This window comes from Rattus norvegicus, chromosome 20 (assembly GCF_021556685.1).
Source record: "Rattus norvegicus strain SHRSP/BbbUtx chromosome 20, alternate assembly SHRSP_T2T, whole genome shotgun sequence".
NCBI classification, from domain to species: domain Eukaryota; kingdom Metazoa; phylum Chordata; class Mammalia; order Rodentia; family Muridae; genus Rattus; species Rattus norvegicus.
The window spans coordinates 19069540-19083284 of record NC_141553.1 but is presented as its reverse complement, the minus strand read 5'-3'; the positions used below and the strand labels follow the sequence as shown (position 1 = coordinate 19083284).

Sequence of the window (13745 nt, the reverse complement as noted above, 5' to 3'; positions counted from 1 at the left end):
AGGGAGCTGTCCAACTGGGTCCAGGGCAGCCAAGGTAGAATACAGAATTCAGTAAGTAATAACTTGGGATTATTGGCACGTGGTGGATTAACCACACGGAGGTTAGGAAGTAGCCCAGCTATTGTGCCATTTGAGGCGTATCAAAATATATCATGTGAGAACCGATTCCTTTAGGGAGACAGCCTTACGCGTAATCCTGTTCTGCAGGGCGACGAGAAGCTACTTTAGAACTACACTGAGATGGGAAAAATAAATGGCCTTTAGTGTTTGTATTTTGTTTGCAGGTAGAGTGAAGGCGTCTTTGGACAAAACCTAGGAACTTTCAGAATCATGTAAAAGATGGCGAACAAGAAAAACAATCCTTTATTAAACTGCTAAAGTCTTAACACATCAGCATCTTTACGAAATGGCACCACCAGGTGGAGAGCTTAGAACATTAAGCATCAATGTTAAACAGGTCGAAGACATCAGAAGACAGCAGGCAGGCTTGTGTGTCCTACCGTGGACATGGTAGGTGGGATGAGTGAAGCTGGGTCTAACATCTCATCGTGTTTCTGGTCTTGACGTTCTTGGGTCCCTACAAGGATCCGAGACCCAAGAGACAGAAACAGTAAAAGCACAAAGGAAGTCAGATTATACATGCTGACAGTAACACAGCTGTCCTGCAAACAAGGACTTTAAACCTGGTATATCCCTTCTTAGGTGCAGCACTGAGAACTGACGGGGTCTGGAATGGGTTGATGTAATTCAACAGTCAGCCTCTGTCTACTTAGGGGAATGTTCCAGGTCTAACAACCCTGTTTTTTTGTTGTTTTGCAGGTGGTTTTCTGAGACAGGGTCTCAGTATGTAACCCTGGCTGGCCTGGACCTTGCCATGTAGAACAGGCTAGCCTCAAAGTCATAAAGGTCTGTCTACCTTGGTCTCTGTGGTGCCACCTGGTCTATGGCCCTGTTTTATTCTCCTGTAGGTAGAGTAAAATTCTGAAAACCATTGCTAATCTTCCTCCTTCATTTTTTATCAGGTCTTCTTGTTGAAGCGGTACATAATTGATTAACTGCATAAGAACCCTAACTTTACTATGGAAACACTTATCGATTCTAAAGCTTCCAACACAGTGAAACCCAAAGTGTGGCCAGAACTCAGTGCTCTGCCCTGTTCTGGGATCATTTCCTTATGTCTACCTCAAAACTCAAGTGAAAGCCATGACCTTGTCAATTTCTGCTTCTTCAAACATTTCTTGACCACTGAGGATATGATGGGGCACAGAGTAATAGCTTATAAGACTGTGTAACAGAGCCCTAGACAATGAAGAGTGTATAATTCCACATATACCAAGCTATAGAATAAATAAAATTAACCTATGCTGGAAAAGAATCAAACAACTATCAAAGTGAATGGTTTTACAATTTTCGTCATGGTGATAATTATGCCAGGCTGGAGGGTGCTCCCTCAAGTTCACATCTTTCTTGGAAAGTCAGAATACAAATATAATACAAAATAAAAAAGGCCATGTTAGCTACAGTTGACTCGGAGATGGCATAGGAGCTGATCTTTCTTAATTCTAGGTGACTGTTGTCCTTTCCCATGAAAAAAGAAGAGACATAGGAGCAGGTGTTGTTGTAAAAATATAAAAAATTAAAAAAAAATCACTGTCTTTTATCTCCCACTAGGCTTACACTGCAGTGTCCCATGATATCTACTGGATATCTTGCCAGAAGCACACATTCCAATTCCTTGTCGGTCCAGACTAGCTGCCCCACACTCCATTACACTTAAATCTACACAAGAAAGAAAACACAATAACCTCAGATCCAATCGATAAGATATAATTTCGTACCTGAACATACAAAGCCCAGTACCATCCATCCCTTAAGAACATTAATAATGGGGCTGGAGAGATGGCTCAGCGGTTAAGAGCACCCGGCTGCTCTTCCAAAGGTCATGAGTTCAATTCCCAGCAACCACATGGTGGCTCACAACCATCTGTAACGAGATCTGATGCCCTATTCTGGTGTGTCTGAAGACAGCTACAGTGTACTTATATATAATAAATGAATAAATAAATCTTAAAAAAAAAAAAAGAACAATAACAACCTGTAAACACACAGAGCGGAATCTTAACATCACCAGCCACGGCTTCTCTCTCTCCGCCTCCCGTCTCTTCCTCCTTCCCGTTCCAGTCTCCTCCTCTTCCTTTAAACCTTTCTCCCGCCCATCCTTCCTTCTCGTCCAATGACAGGCCTCCTTCTATCTTGTACCTGCCTCACCTGTGACGTCATCCCACAAGCAGGAGGCCTGAGAAGATCATGCGAAGGAGGCGGCAGAGGTAGGAATACGGTACCCCAAACCCCAGAGCCCTGGGGTCCACTGGTTGTGTAGCTGTGTCAGGTGCTCTGATTTCAGGCTGCGGGCTCGAAACAGTGAGGAAATACGTTCTTCTTGACTCAAGCCTGCATACATCTGATCCTTGATCATCATACCTCCAGGAAGCGGATGGAATACTTCAGATAAATCTACCATCAATCCCCGGTGATGCTCTAGGTCCCAGACACTGTGTGTTAGTGCTGTTATCCCCAGAGGAGTAAGTTATAATCAGACATCCCTGACGAATTTCTCAGTGTCACCCCGGGCAGTCTGACTCCATTGGCTGACATCCTCACTGTGGTAGGAAGAGCAGACGCAGGCAGATGGACAGGTAAAGAGGGAGCGGGGATGGGGGAGGGTGGGGGTGGGGGTGGGGGGTGTTAGAGATTTAGCTCAGCGGTAGAGCGCTTGCCTAGCAAGCGCAAGGACCTGGGTTCGGTCCCCAGCTCCGAAAAAAAGAAAAAAAAAAAAAAAGAAAAAAGAAGAGGGAGCGGCCTTTCTGCCGAGTGCCCAGGGGAATGGAGAAATCGGCTGTGCAGTGTTTCCACAGAGAGTACCATGAAGCAACCCAAACGAATAGGGTATTAACCCACATAAGGTGCCAGGAAACTTCAGAGGTGCCATGATGGGGGAAAAGGAGCCAGGCCTATGAGAACACGCACCAGGCTGTACAGCAGGCACCACGGATCTAAGGAAAATCAGGCCAACCCGAAAAAAAAAAAAAAAAAAAAAAGACCCAGATTTTTCCTGCAGTGTGGAGGAAGCTTTCCTGTGAGCTGGGCACAGAGTCAGGTCAGGGGAGGAACTGGTCTGCCTGTTGCCAAGCCTGGCTCAGTAAGTATTTACGAGACTGGAGAATCTGCTCACAAGCTGGGTATAATACCTACGTGTTTGCGTTCATGAGCTCTAAATTCCCGCCATTGGTACCACACGGTTCGGTGCCTGGTTATATGCCAGATGGTAATGTGTTCTAGTGGCCGCCATTTTTATCACCCCAGTCAGAGGCAGGAGCACACCAAGAGAGAGCGGGAGAGCGGATGGCTGTGAGACTTCGGAGTTTAGGGAATAAATTCATATTCCGCCCTGCAAGCTTTGCAGCTGTGGTTCTAGAACTGCAGGAGGTTAGCGATGATGCTCAAGACAAGCGCGCGAATGCGCCCGACACCGTGCTGGGCTCTGGGGCATGACACAGTAGGACAGGTCACATGGGTCGCCTTCATTTGAGGACACGTGTTCTGAGCAGCCTGATGATTGTGTGAAAGTATGGATAGTCTGACTCCTACACATGTGATATTTTTCTTTTCTTTTTTTTTTTTTTCTTTTTTTCGGAGCTGGGGACTGAACTCAGGACCTTGCGCTTGCTAGGCAAGCGCTCTACCACTGAGATAAATCCCAAACCCCGATACTTTTCTTTTCTATATATGCACCTAGGATAGTTTAATTCAGAAAGTGAGCATACTGGAGATTAATAATTAGCAATAGAATAAGACAATAATAATAATAATAATAATAATAATAAATATAGTCATAAAAGTTACATGGAAGTGGTCTCTCTATCAATGTAATACCACACTCACCTTTTTCAGTGAGACGATGAGAATTGTAAAGCCTGTGTTAGGAAAATGATCTGGTCCTGTGAATAACACCCAGGGACATGTGAGCAAACACTGTTCGCCCAGACAGGGTACCATCAACAGACCAACAAAATGATTGCACCCGAATCCAGCATAGTGAGGCTGTTGACTGGATTTAGTTATAGGGATATAGGTGGCAGACTGTCAGCTGCATCACTGAAAAATCTACCCCAGCTCAGATGAGGACTCACAAAAGCCACATAGTGCCAGAACAGGACTGCACCCCCAGCACTTCTATTTGTATCACCTTGTGGGAGGAGCCTTGTGAATCTCCTGTTTCAGGAGTTTCCTGAGACTTGTGTGTTGTGCTCAGTTTCTGAGCCTTGAAGAGTCTCCCTCCAGGAAGGAATGCTTCAATTAGGGGGAAATCACTACCAAGGATTATGTAATATCCTTCTTAGCATTAGATCTTCACAAGCACATTGGAGCTCCAGCACTTGATAATATCATCCACAGCAGTGGTTCACCAGTGGATTGCAACCCCTTTAGGGGGGGTCAAAGGACTCTTTCACAGGTGTCATCCTAAGACAATCAGAAAACACAGATATTGTGTTTCATTGTGATTCATAACAGTAGCAATGAAAATAATTTTAAGGTTGGAGGGGTCACCACAACATGAGGAACTGTATTAAAGGGTGGCAGCATTAGGAAGGTTGAGAACCCCTGATTCAGAGGATGACAGAGTGACTGTGCTCTAGATTTGACCTTGAACAAGTGTGACCTGAACGAAAGGATAATTTATGGTGATGAGGTTGTGGGTCACAGTGAGATGGATCAAGATAGTGTGAGATACCCTTAAGCTACTCAAACAATGCACAATTTAAAAGGGATGAATTGCTTATTTCTGAAAATTTTCCATTCAATATTGTCAGTCCATGCTTGTCCCAGGCAGCTGACACTGTTGATCAGGGACCACCCTGTCTGTGGGCTTTGTTCGGGCTGAAAGAGTTCATTGCCCCACTGGGAAGAAGACACAATGTAACCGCCCGGAGACTATACCAGATTATTTCTGCTTTGGCCCTGTTGTGGTGGGAAAGCCGAGTCTGAGGCATCCGGTGAAAGGTTTTATCAAACCAAAATTATACAGGTTTTAAAAAAGAATTTCTTCTGTGGGGCAGACTGGGCAAAATCTTAGAGAAAGATCTGACAGGGCAGGTCAGGGCAGAGGCTCCATTTTTTATTCTTGCTGAGGCTGTTTCTAGCTCAAGTAGAATTTGATCCCCTTCATGGGGAATCCCATTGGAAACTACCCAGCTCTGTTCTAGGAGCCGACGGTCAGGATGCTAATTTAACGTAGCCTTTGTTCAAACTGCTTGTGTGTGCAGGGTCTCCTCCATCTAACTGTTTATCTTAGCTTCCTGTTTGCCCAAAATCCCCTCCAGCTGGCTGACCCCTTATCTTAGCTTCCGTTAAAATGGTTTGCTTCAAAGTGCTTCCTTTGTGAAGCCCCACCACCAGCTGAAGCTGTAGAGAGAGATGTCTTGACAAGGTCTCTGCCCCCAAAATCCCCATGTTCTTTGTTTAGCTCTGCACCCCATTTTTAATAGGGTTATTCTTTGGATTCTTTGGAGTCTAACTTCTTGAGTTCTTTGTATATATTAGATATTAGCCCTCTATTACCCCACCTGGGGATCCATCCCATACGCAGCCACCAAACCCAGCTACTATTGCTGATGCCAAGAAGTGCTTGCTGACAGGAGCCAGATATAGGTGTCTCCTGAGAGGCTCTGCCAGAGCCCTACTACCACAGATGAGGATGCTTGCAGCTAACCATTGGACTGAATAAGGGGACCCCAATGGAGGAGTTAGAGAAAGGACTGAAAGAGCTGAAGGGGTTTACAAAAGGAAGAACAACAATATCAACCAACCAGACCCCACCAGAGCTCCCAGGGACTAAACCACCAACCAATGAATACACATGGAGAGACCCGTGGCTCTAGCCACATAAGTAGCAGAGGATGGCCTTGTCCAGCATCAATAGGAGGAGAAGCCCTTGGTCCTGTGAAGGCTCATTTCCCCAAGGTAGGAGAATGTCAGGGTGTTGAGGTAGGAGTAAGTGGGTGGGAGTGGGAGCACCCTCATAGAAGCAGGGGAGGTGGGGAGGGGGTATGGGAGATGGGGGCTAGGGGATAACATTTGAAATGTAAATACATAAAATATCCAAGAAAAATAAAATTAAAAAAAAAAGGAAAAAAAATCCCCATGTTCCGGACATGCAGGCCACACCCATGTCCTTTCTCCCATCCCCTCCTGCCACCCCCTTCTCCTACTCCCCTCCCCCTCTCCCCTCCCCACAACACTTGGGTGTGGTCCCAGCTGGCTGGAATAAAGACTTTCAAATGGCTATAAACTTCATCTGAACATTCATCTCTGGTGGGCTACCTGAGGCACGAGGAAAAGAATAGTATCCCTGAGAGGGAATGGGGTCCTTTGTGGCACCCAAGAAAAGTTACCTGGCCCTTCTACCCTGGGCCACTCAGGTGAGGTTTTGTTTGCAGAGGTCAAGAGTTCAGTATCTTGGGGTATCAAATCTCATGATATCCCATGTCTTCCCAGACACCAGCCATTGGTCTCTAGGCTCTAATTGCTTGTCAAAGGAATCCCCAGCCACCGGCTCAGACTCCAAGCATTTAGAATCTAACTGCTAGGGAATAGGTACTTTTGATTTTGGTTCAGGGCTTTCCCCTAGTTTCTGGTCTGTAGGTTGATGTCATTATGTAGGTGAAGGCAAACAAGTTAGGCCAAGGCCATGATTGGACAGTACAAAAGTAAGGCGGGGACAAAGCTTTTGTAAAAAGCAAGAGAGGAGGAGGAGAATCAAGATGGAGATGGGAAGGATGACCCAGATCCAGGTGGTCTTGAATGGCCAAGGTAGCAGGGATGGATTTCTGTGGGCAAATTTGTCTTATCGAGGTGGGCGGTTTATATCCTTATCAATTGGTTGTAAGTTCATTGTGTGGATGTACTGTGGATTGAGAATTTAACATATAAATCTGCTTGTTGGGATACAGTTTGTTGGTCTTGATTTTACTGGGTAGTTGGGAGTTTATACTTTAACTATCAGGGGGTGGTGGCTGAGAGTGTGGGCAGAGTCCGTGGCAGGGAGCCATGCTAGGCCAGCTGCTGCTGGACTTCTAGAGCCCTGATTTTACCGGGTAGCTGGAACCAGAGAGTTTGAGGCTAGCAGAGAGCCACCCAGGGAGATATTAACTTGAGGTAAATTAGCACTAGTTCCAATGGCCAGCTGGAGCCAGAACTAGCAAGGGAGCGAGACCGTCAGGGTATGTGCAGGAACTGTTCCGACTGATTTTTATTTTTACTGCAACGTTGGTCTTTGTGTGCTTCCTGTGCACAAGTCATGTATCACCAGTCTATTGTGGTGTCAGGACATCCTGGCACCACCCCCCTTTATGAAGTACCACAGAACTTAGGGTGTTGTTTAAATGGTCCTCCAGAGGGTATGATTCTAAGTCCCACATGCTTCTCAGAATGGAGGCTGTCTGAACAAGGCATTGTAAAGACTTAATCCCCCGTCTCTGTTCACCGGAGTTGACTAGTGGCGACAGCACCTTTGGTGCCTCATCTTGCGGAGTATGAGGGTGACTGTAAGGATTCACTTTGACTATGCATCCGAGGCTGCCACCTCCATGGTCTTCTATTGTATTTTGTGCAAGCCACTCCCTGCCCCCAAAGCCAAAAACCATCCCATGTAAGTGATGTCTTCTTCTCTTTCTTTTTTTTTTTAAAAAAGATGTATTCATTTATTATATATTAGTACACTGTAGCTGTCTTCAGACCCACCAGAAGAGGGCATTGGATCTCTTTACAGATGGTTGCGAGCCACCATGTGGTTGCTGGGAATTGAACTCACACTCCAGCCCTCTTTCTCTTTTTTAAAAAAAGATTTATTTTATTTATATGCATACACTGTGGCTGTCTTCAGTCACACCAGAAGAACATATTGGATCCCCCTACGGATGGTTGTGAGCTGCCATGTGGTTGGTGGGAATTGAACTCAGGACCTTTGGAAGACAGTGCTCTTAAGTGCTGGGCCATCTCTCTAGTCCAAGTGGTATCTCCTAGTCATGTTCTTCTCTCATGGACTTTCTCTTCTCCTTTCCCCTGCCATTGTGTCTTCTATACCTGATTTGGGATCTTGCCATGTCCTCTCATAAAACTTTCAGGATGGGGCAATTTCTGGCCAAGAAACAAAAGCAAAATTGTCTTATCCCTCAGGGGATTTAAGTGAAAACTGATCGCAAGGTCAGGTGCAACTCTAAGAGAAGACACTGGAGGAGAACGAATCCGGGTCTCTAAGGATCCACACAGTGGCAAGACTGAGGGTTCATACTAGATCATAGTCCTGCATCAATCCTACCTGATGGAGTTCAACATTTTTAACCTGGAGTCTTGCTCATGTCTAAATGGGGAGTATGGTCTGTCTAGTAATAAAATGCGGAACCTTTCAAACAAAACAAAGCAAAAAAAAAATAGTAACTCCCTCCCCCCAAAACCCCAACTCATCAATTCATTGTAATAAAGCTTCCCACAACTTCTTTCTAAATTGGGGCCCCCCACCCCAGAACAAGAGACCGATGAAGTCGGAGAACAGCCTGCCCTGTAAGGCCATACTGGTTCCATCAAATTTGCCAGGACCCAAGTGCAGGGGAACGTTTTTGAAAAGTGATCAAAGAATTCAAGGCTTGGCCAATGTAATTTCTTGGCCAGGAATCTCTGGGCTGCTTGATTCAAATTCTTTCTTTCTGCATTTTAGTAAGTGACTCTCAGATGCAAAAAGATAGATGGTGTTTTCTATGAATTCTGATTTTTTTTTTTTTGAAAAAAGTCTTCGGTGAGGAACGGCAGCCAGTTTCTTACCTGACAGTAATTTGTGTACCAGAGAGATACACATTCGATCAGGTCTCAGAAGCCTCAGTACCTGGATTAAACTCTTAATTTCAAGTCGCAGAGAGGATGGCATCCGTGCCTGTTAACGTATAGCAGGGTGAACACTCACTGTGGATCAATTACACACCCAACCTTTGTGCGTGTGCCTCTTCCCAGGTCTCTCTACCAGCATCTCCACCATTATTTACTCAAAAAAAAAAAAAATGCAGCGTGGGTATTCCAAGAACTAAGAACTGAAAACGATTAAATAATCCTACATGTACGGCACAAGCAGAGAGGTGAAGGCTCTCTTGAAACTTGAAGGCTTGAAGGCAGTTTGAAGCCTCTTCCGATGTCCCCAGAGGCTGTGGGTTTGGAAAAACATGATTTTTTTTTTTTTTTTTTTGTGATTTTTAAAGAGCGCGGGGAAACCTCGATTAAAGGAAGTAGGTAATGAGCTCAGAGGAAGTCTCTCTCAGAGTAAAGCAAGGTGCTGTAGGTGGAGTTTGAAATGTCCCCCACAGGATCGTGAATGTGGACACCCAGTCGCCAGCAGGTAGCACCGGTTTGGGGAGGTTGTGGAGCCTTTAAGAATTGGAGACTTGGGGGTTGGGGATTTAGCTCAGTGGTAGAGCGCTTGCCTAGCAAGCGCAAGGCCCTGGGCTCGGTCCTCAGCTCTAGGGGAAAAAAAAAAAAAAGAATTGGAGACTTGATGGAGGCAGTGGACCACTAGGAACAGGACTTCAGGTTTCGTAGCTCCGCCCCACATCCTGTCTATTTTCTACTTCCTAACGGTGAACACCACGTGACCAGCTGCTTCGTGCCCCTGATGTTATCTTCCCTCTGTGATGGCCGTATCCCTCAAACGGCGAGCTGAAATAAACCCTTCCTCTCTTAAGGTGTTTCTTAGGTATTTAGCAACAAGAGAAGTAACTAATTCCCATGGTTATGGCATGGAGCTCATATCAACAAGTCTAAGAAGTAAACCTTCCAAAGGCTTGCTGCAGTGGGGCGGTGTGAGGTGACCTCACTGGGCGTTCCTCAGTAGGGTGTGTCCCAGAGCCCCAGCACTGAACTGAGTTTCTCTGAGGCCAGCAGCCACAGTTCCTTCCTCCCCCATCACCTGGGAAGGACAGACAGTATGCGGTCAGGACACCCTCGTGAATCAGTCTGACATACAACATAATAATAATCTAGCTAATGCAGGGAAAAGAGCACTGGCAAATCCTACAGCTCCACTCTTGTTTGCATTCTTGTGAGAGAGATTGCTGCCTGAGCAATATTATACAACGTACGACGTGCTGTTTTTCACTGTCTAACGTTAAGGCTCGCACCAGAACAAGTCAAAAGCTCATACTGTTATCCATAACTCAGCGGGAAAGAAACTCAGGTCTGCTTCCACATAAGCCATGGATGTTGGCTGTTGACCGGAAACTAGAACCTTCTCCAGCTCGTTGGTATGATCCATTGACCAACGTCGGTTACCATATCCCCACCGAAAATGAGGTTCGTTTACACAATGGAGTCTTTGCCTGAGGCCCCTGACATTTCACAAAGAGGATCTGTCGTTGCCACGGGATACCGATTTCCAATGTGTTTTGAAAAGGTTAAAAGCTCTTGATGGATTGCTCTCTTGCTAACACAATTAGGATGCATTGGGAGGGACTTTGGGTCCTCAACATACTTGCCAGGCTTTATGCAGATCATTTCGTGGTGGCCCCAACGGCCCGACCTCCACAGACAGAGCCTCAGACAGAGACTGCTATTTTGTGCATTGAGTGATTCTTAATCTAAGACTACTAACCCGGTTTCATCAAGGATTAATTGAGGACCTCAAGTTCTTTGTTTATGTGGACACACGATTGGTTCTCAGTACTCTTATGGAGTTGCTCGTCAACATGATCAACACATCGATCAGCATCCCCTCACCTCCTCACTAGACCCTGCCCCAGGCAATCGCTAGCCTGAGTTCTGTCTTTGTGGATCTCCCTATTCTGAGCCCTTTGCATAAATGGGACCATGCAATGTGGCCCTTTGCGACTAAGTTCTATCCACGTAGCACAGAGGGGTTCTGGGATTTCTTCATGCCATGGTTGTTTTGAGAGCTGTATACTATCCCACGGTACAGGTGTGACACATTTTACACATCCTTTATGGATGCCAGGAACCATTCATGTACAAGGTTTTGTGTGGATACAGGCTTGTACCTCCAGGGACATTGGCTGAGTCCCAGGCATCGTGGAATGCTGTTGTCTGGGATATTGACATCTTATTCAGAGCAGCTGTGGTGACTCATGAGACCCTCAAATGATGGTGCTTGTTGATGTTCTTTCATAGAGGGAGGGACTGGTGGGTATCGTTAGATTTTCACTTGAGATAGAATGGCCCCTTTTCTCCTTTCCCTGCACCTCTGTCCCCAGCTATGTGTAACTCTGCCCAGCTTCCCCTGGTCTCAGATGGCGTTAGAGTATGTAAGAGGTGGAGGGTTAGCTGAGGAAGGACTCTGGGTATATAGCTGTGGAGAAGTCATCACCCACTGCCTTGTGTGGTGATTTGAATAAAAATGGCCTCCCATAGACTCATAGGGAGTGGCATTATTGGAGGTGTGGCCCTGTTGGAGTGGGCGTGTCACTGTGGGTGTGGGCTTTAAACCCTCCTCCTAGCTGCCCAGAATTCAGTACTCTGCTAGCAGCCCTCAGATGAAGATGTAGAACTCTCAGCTCCTCCTGCACCATGTCTGCCTGGATGCTGCCATGTTCCTGCCTTGATGATAATGGACTGAACCTCTGAACCTGTAAGCCAGCCCCAAATAAATGTTGTCCTTATAAGAGTTGCCTTGGTTATGGTGTCTGTTCACAGCAGTAAAACCCTAAGACTGCAGGGTTCCTCCATGGTCTCAGCTTTGGTTCCTGCTGCCAGGTCCCTGTCCCGTTCACACTGCCACCTTGACTTCCATCAGTGATGAACTGGGGTCAGGATATACAAACCAAATAAACTCTTTATCCCCCCCCCCCCCGCCCCCAACTTGGTTTTGGTTAGTGTTTTATTGAGGCAACAGAAATCTCACTAGGACATTGCAGAAGACTAGAGGATGGTATCATGGCTGAAGGAAAGTCACTGATGGTGAGGGGCACACATTGGGCTCAGTGTGTGCATTCTTCAGACACTGAGGGGTGGAATTAGGTCTGTGGGGTCTGGCTTTAAAGAAATGGTGGGGATAAAAGCTACCAGCCATCCCCACTGCAGGAGAGAGATAGCCTTCCTCACATTAACTGTATCAGTTTCTTTTTCTGTCGGCTGTGACCAAAAGCAACTTGAAGAAGAAAAAAATTAATTTTGGCTTAAGGTTCCAGAGAGCTGGCGTCGGTGGTGGCAGGGAAGCCGTGACAGGAGCTGGCAGGAGTCAAAACCTGGCCGACCTCCTTTATCCTTACACTAGGAAACAGAAGAACAGTGGGGCTAAGCTATAATCAAAGCCCACCCACCGCCAGTGACATGCTTCCTCCACAACCTCCTCAAACAGCGCCACCAACTGGGGATCCAGTGTTCAAACACGTGAGCCTGTGGTGGACACTTCTCGTTCAGAAGAACATGGTACCTACCCTGGACACTGCATTTTTCCAGTTTGTGAGGATTTAGCCCTTTGTGTTCTCTCTCTCTCTCTCTCTCTCTCTCTCTGTGTTGCAGAATGGGTGAGTCTATTGACATCCATCTGTCCATCTATCTACAAATGCATACACGCAGGCATCCATTGTCTTCCTTATCTGTCTGTCTATCCCCACTACTTCTCCTACAGTCTCTCCAGCTTTAAGACACGTTTTACCGATCTCTGCAGAGTTAGTCACACAGTGACTGTCTGAGGGCATAAACTACAATTTACTGAACAGTTCTCCCACTTTTAACTTTTATTTCCATTCTGCTTGGAAGGAATTACCACAAATGAACCTGTTTATTATCTCTGTCTCCCAAATGTGTAGCTGTTCATAGTCTTGAACATGGCACTGTGTTAATCAAGGGCATTATACACATGTGCATATTGGATGGTGAACGTATCCCTCCACCTCCCCCATACACCTTTTCCCTCTTCTCATCCCTCTGTTCTCCCATTGGTCCTCTCTGATCTTCTGTTTTCATAGAGCAAATAAAGCCAGTATTGGAAGGATAAATAGCACGCTTCTTTCATACGTGCCTCATAGGTTTTTAAATAGACAATAGAAGTCTTTTAGGTATTATGACATGAAAGTATAGGCCCAGGTTTACATGTAGTTATTGTGTGCATATGTGTATGTGTGCACACACACTCACATGCCATGATGTGGTGGGATGTGTGTGTAGTATGTGTGTGATTTGTGTGTGTGCGTGTGTGGTGTGTGTGGGATGTGTGTGTTATATGTATGGTATGTGTGTGGTGTGTGTGGTATGTGTGGTGTGTGTGTGTTATATGTGTGGTATGTATGTGGTGTGTGTATGTGTGTGTGTATGTGTGTGTGGTCTTTGTGTGTGTTATGTGGTGCGTGTGTGTCTGTGTGGTCTTTGTGTGTGGTATGTGGTTTGTGTGTGTGTGTGTGGTATGTGTGGTGTGTGTGTGTTATATGTGTGGTATGTATGTGGTGTGTGTATGTGTGTGTGTATGTGTGTGGTCTTTGTGTGTGTTATGTGGTGTGTGTGTGTCTGTGTGGTCTTTGTGTGTGGTATGTGGTTTGTGTGTGTGTGGTATGTGTGTGGCCTGTGGTGTGTGTGTGTGTTGTGTGGTATGTGTGGTGTGTGTGTGTGTGTGTGGTATGTGTGGTGTGTGTGTGTTATATGTGTGGTATGTATGTGGTGTGTGTGTGGGGGGGGTGGTGTGTGTATGTGTGTGT

General features: G+C 46.0%; 2 long non-coding RNA genes across 3 annotated transcripts in view; one reads left to right on the top strand and one right to left on the bottom strand.

The window, feature by feature from the left end:
* Positions 1-338: 338 nt before the first annotated feature.
* Positions 339-2189, bottom strand: LOC102549211 (uncharacterized). The gene is made up of 2 exons (XR_015645758.1): positions 2096-2189; positions 339-577 (listed from the first exon to the last, which is right to left on the bottom strand). It is a non-coding gene; the product is annotated as an uncharacterized LOC102549211 (long non-coding RNA).
* A 77-nt stretch (positions 2190-2266) lies between these two features.
* Positions 2267-13745, top strand: part of LOC120098867 (uncharacterized) — a 48546-nt gene continuing 37067 nt past the window's right edge. Inside the window, exon 1 of one of the 2 annotated variants that reach the window (XR_015645755.1) lies at positions 2267-2327. This is a non-coding gene — a long non-coding RNA (uncharacterized LOC120098867). Of the gene's footprint in view, positions 2328-5465; positions 6022-13745 lie in introns of those variants that run through there. The other variant, XR_015645757.1, reaches the window with a different exon arrangement.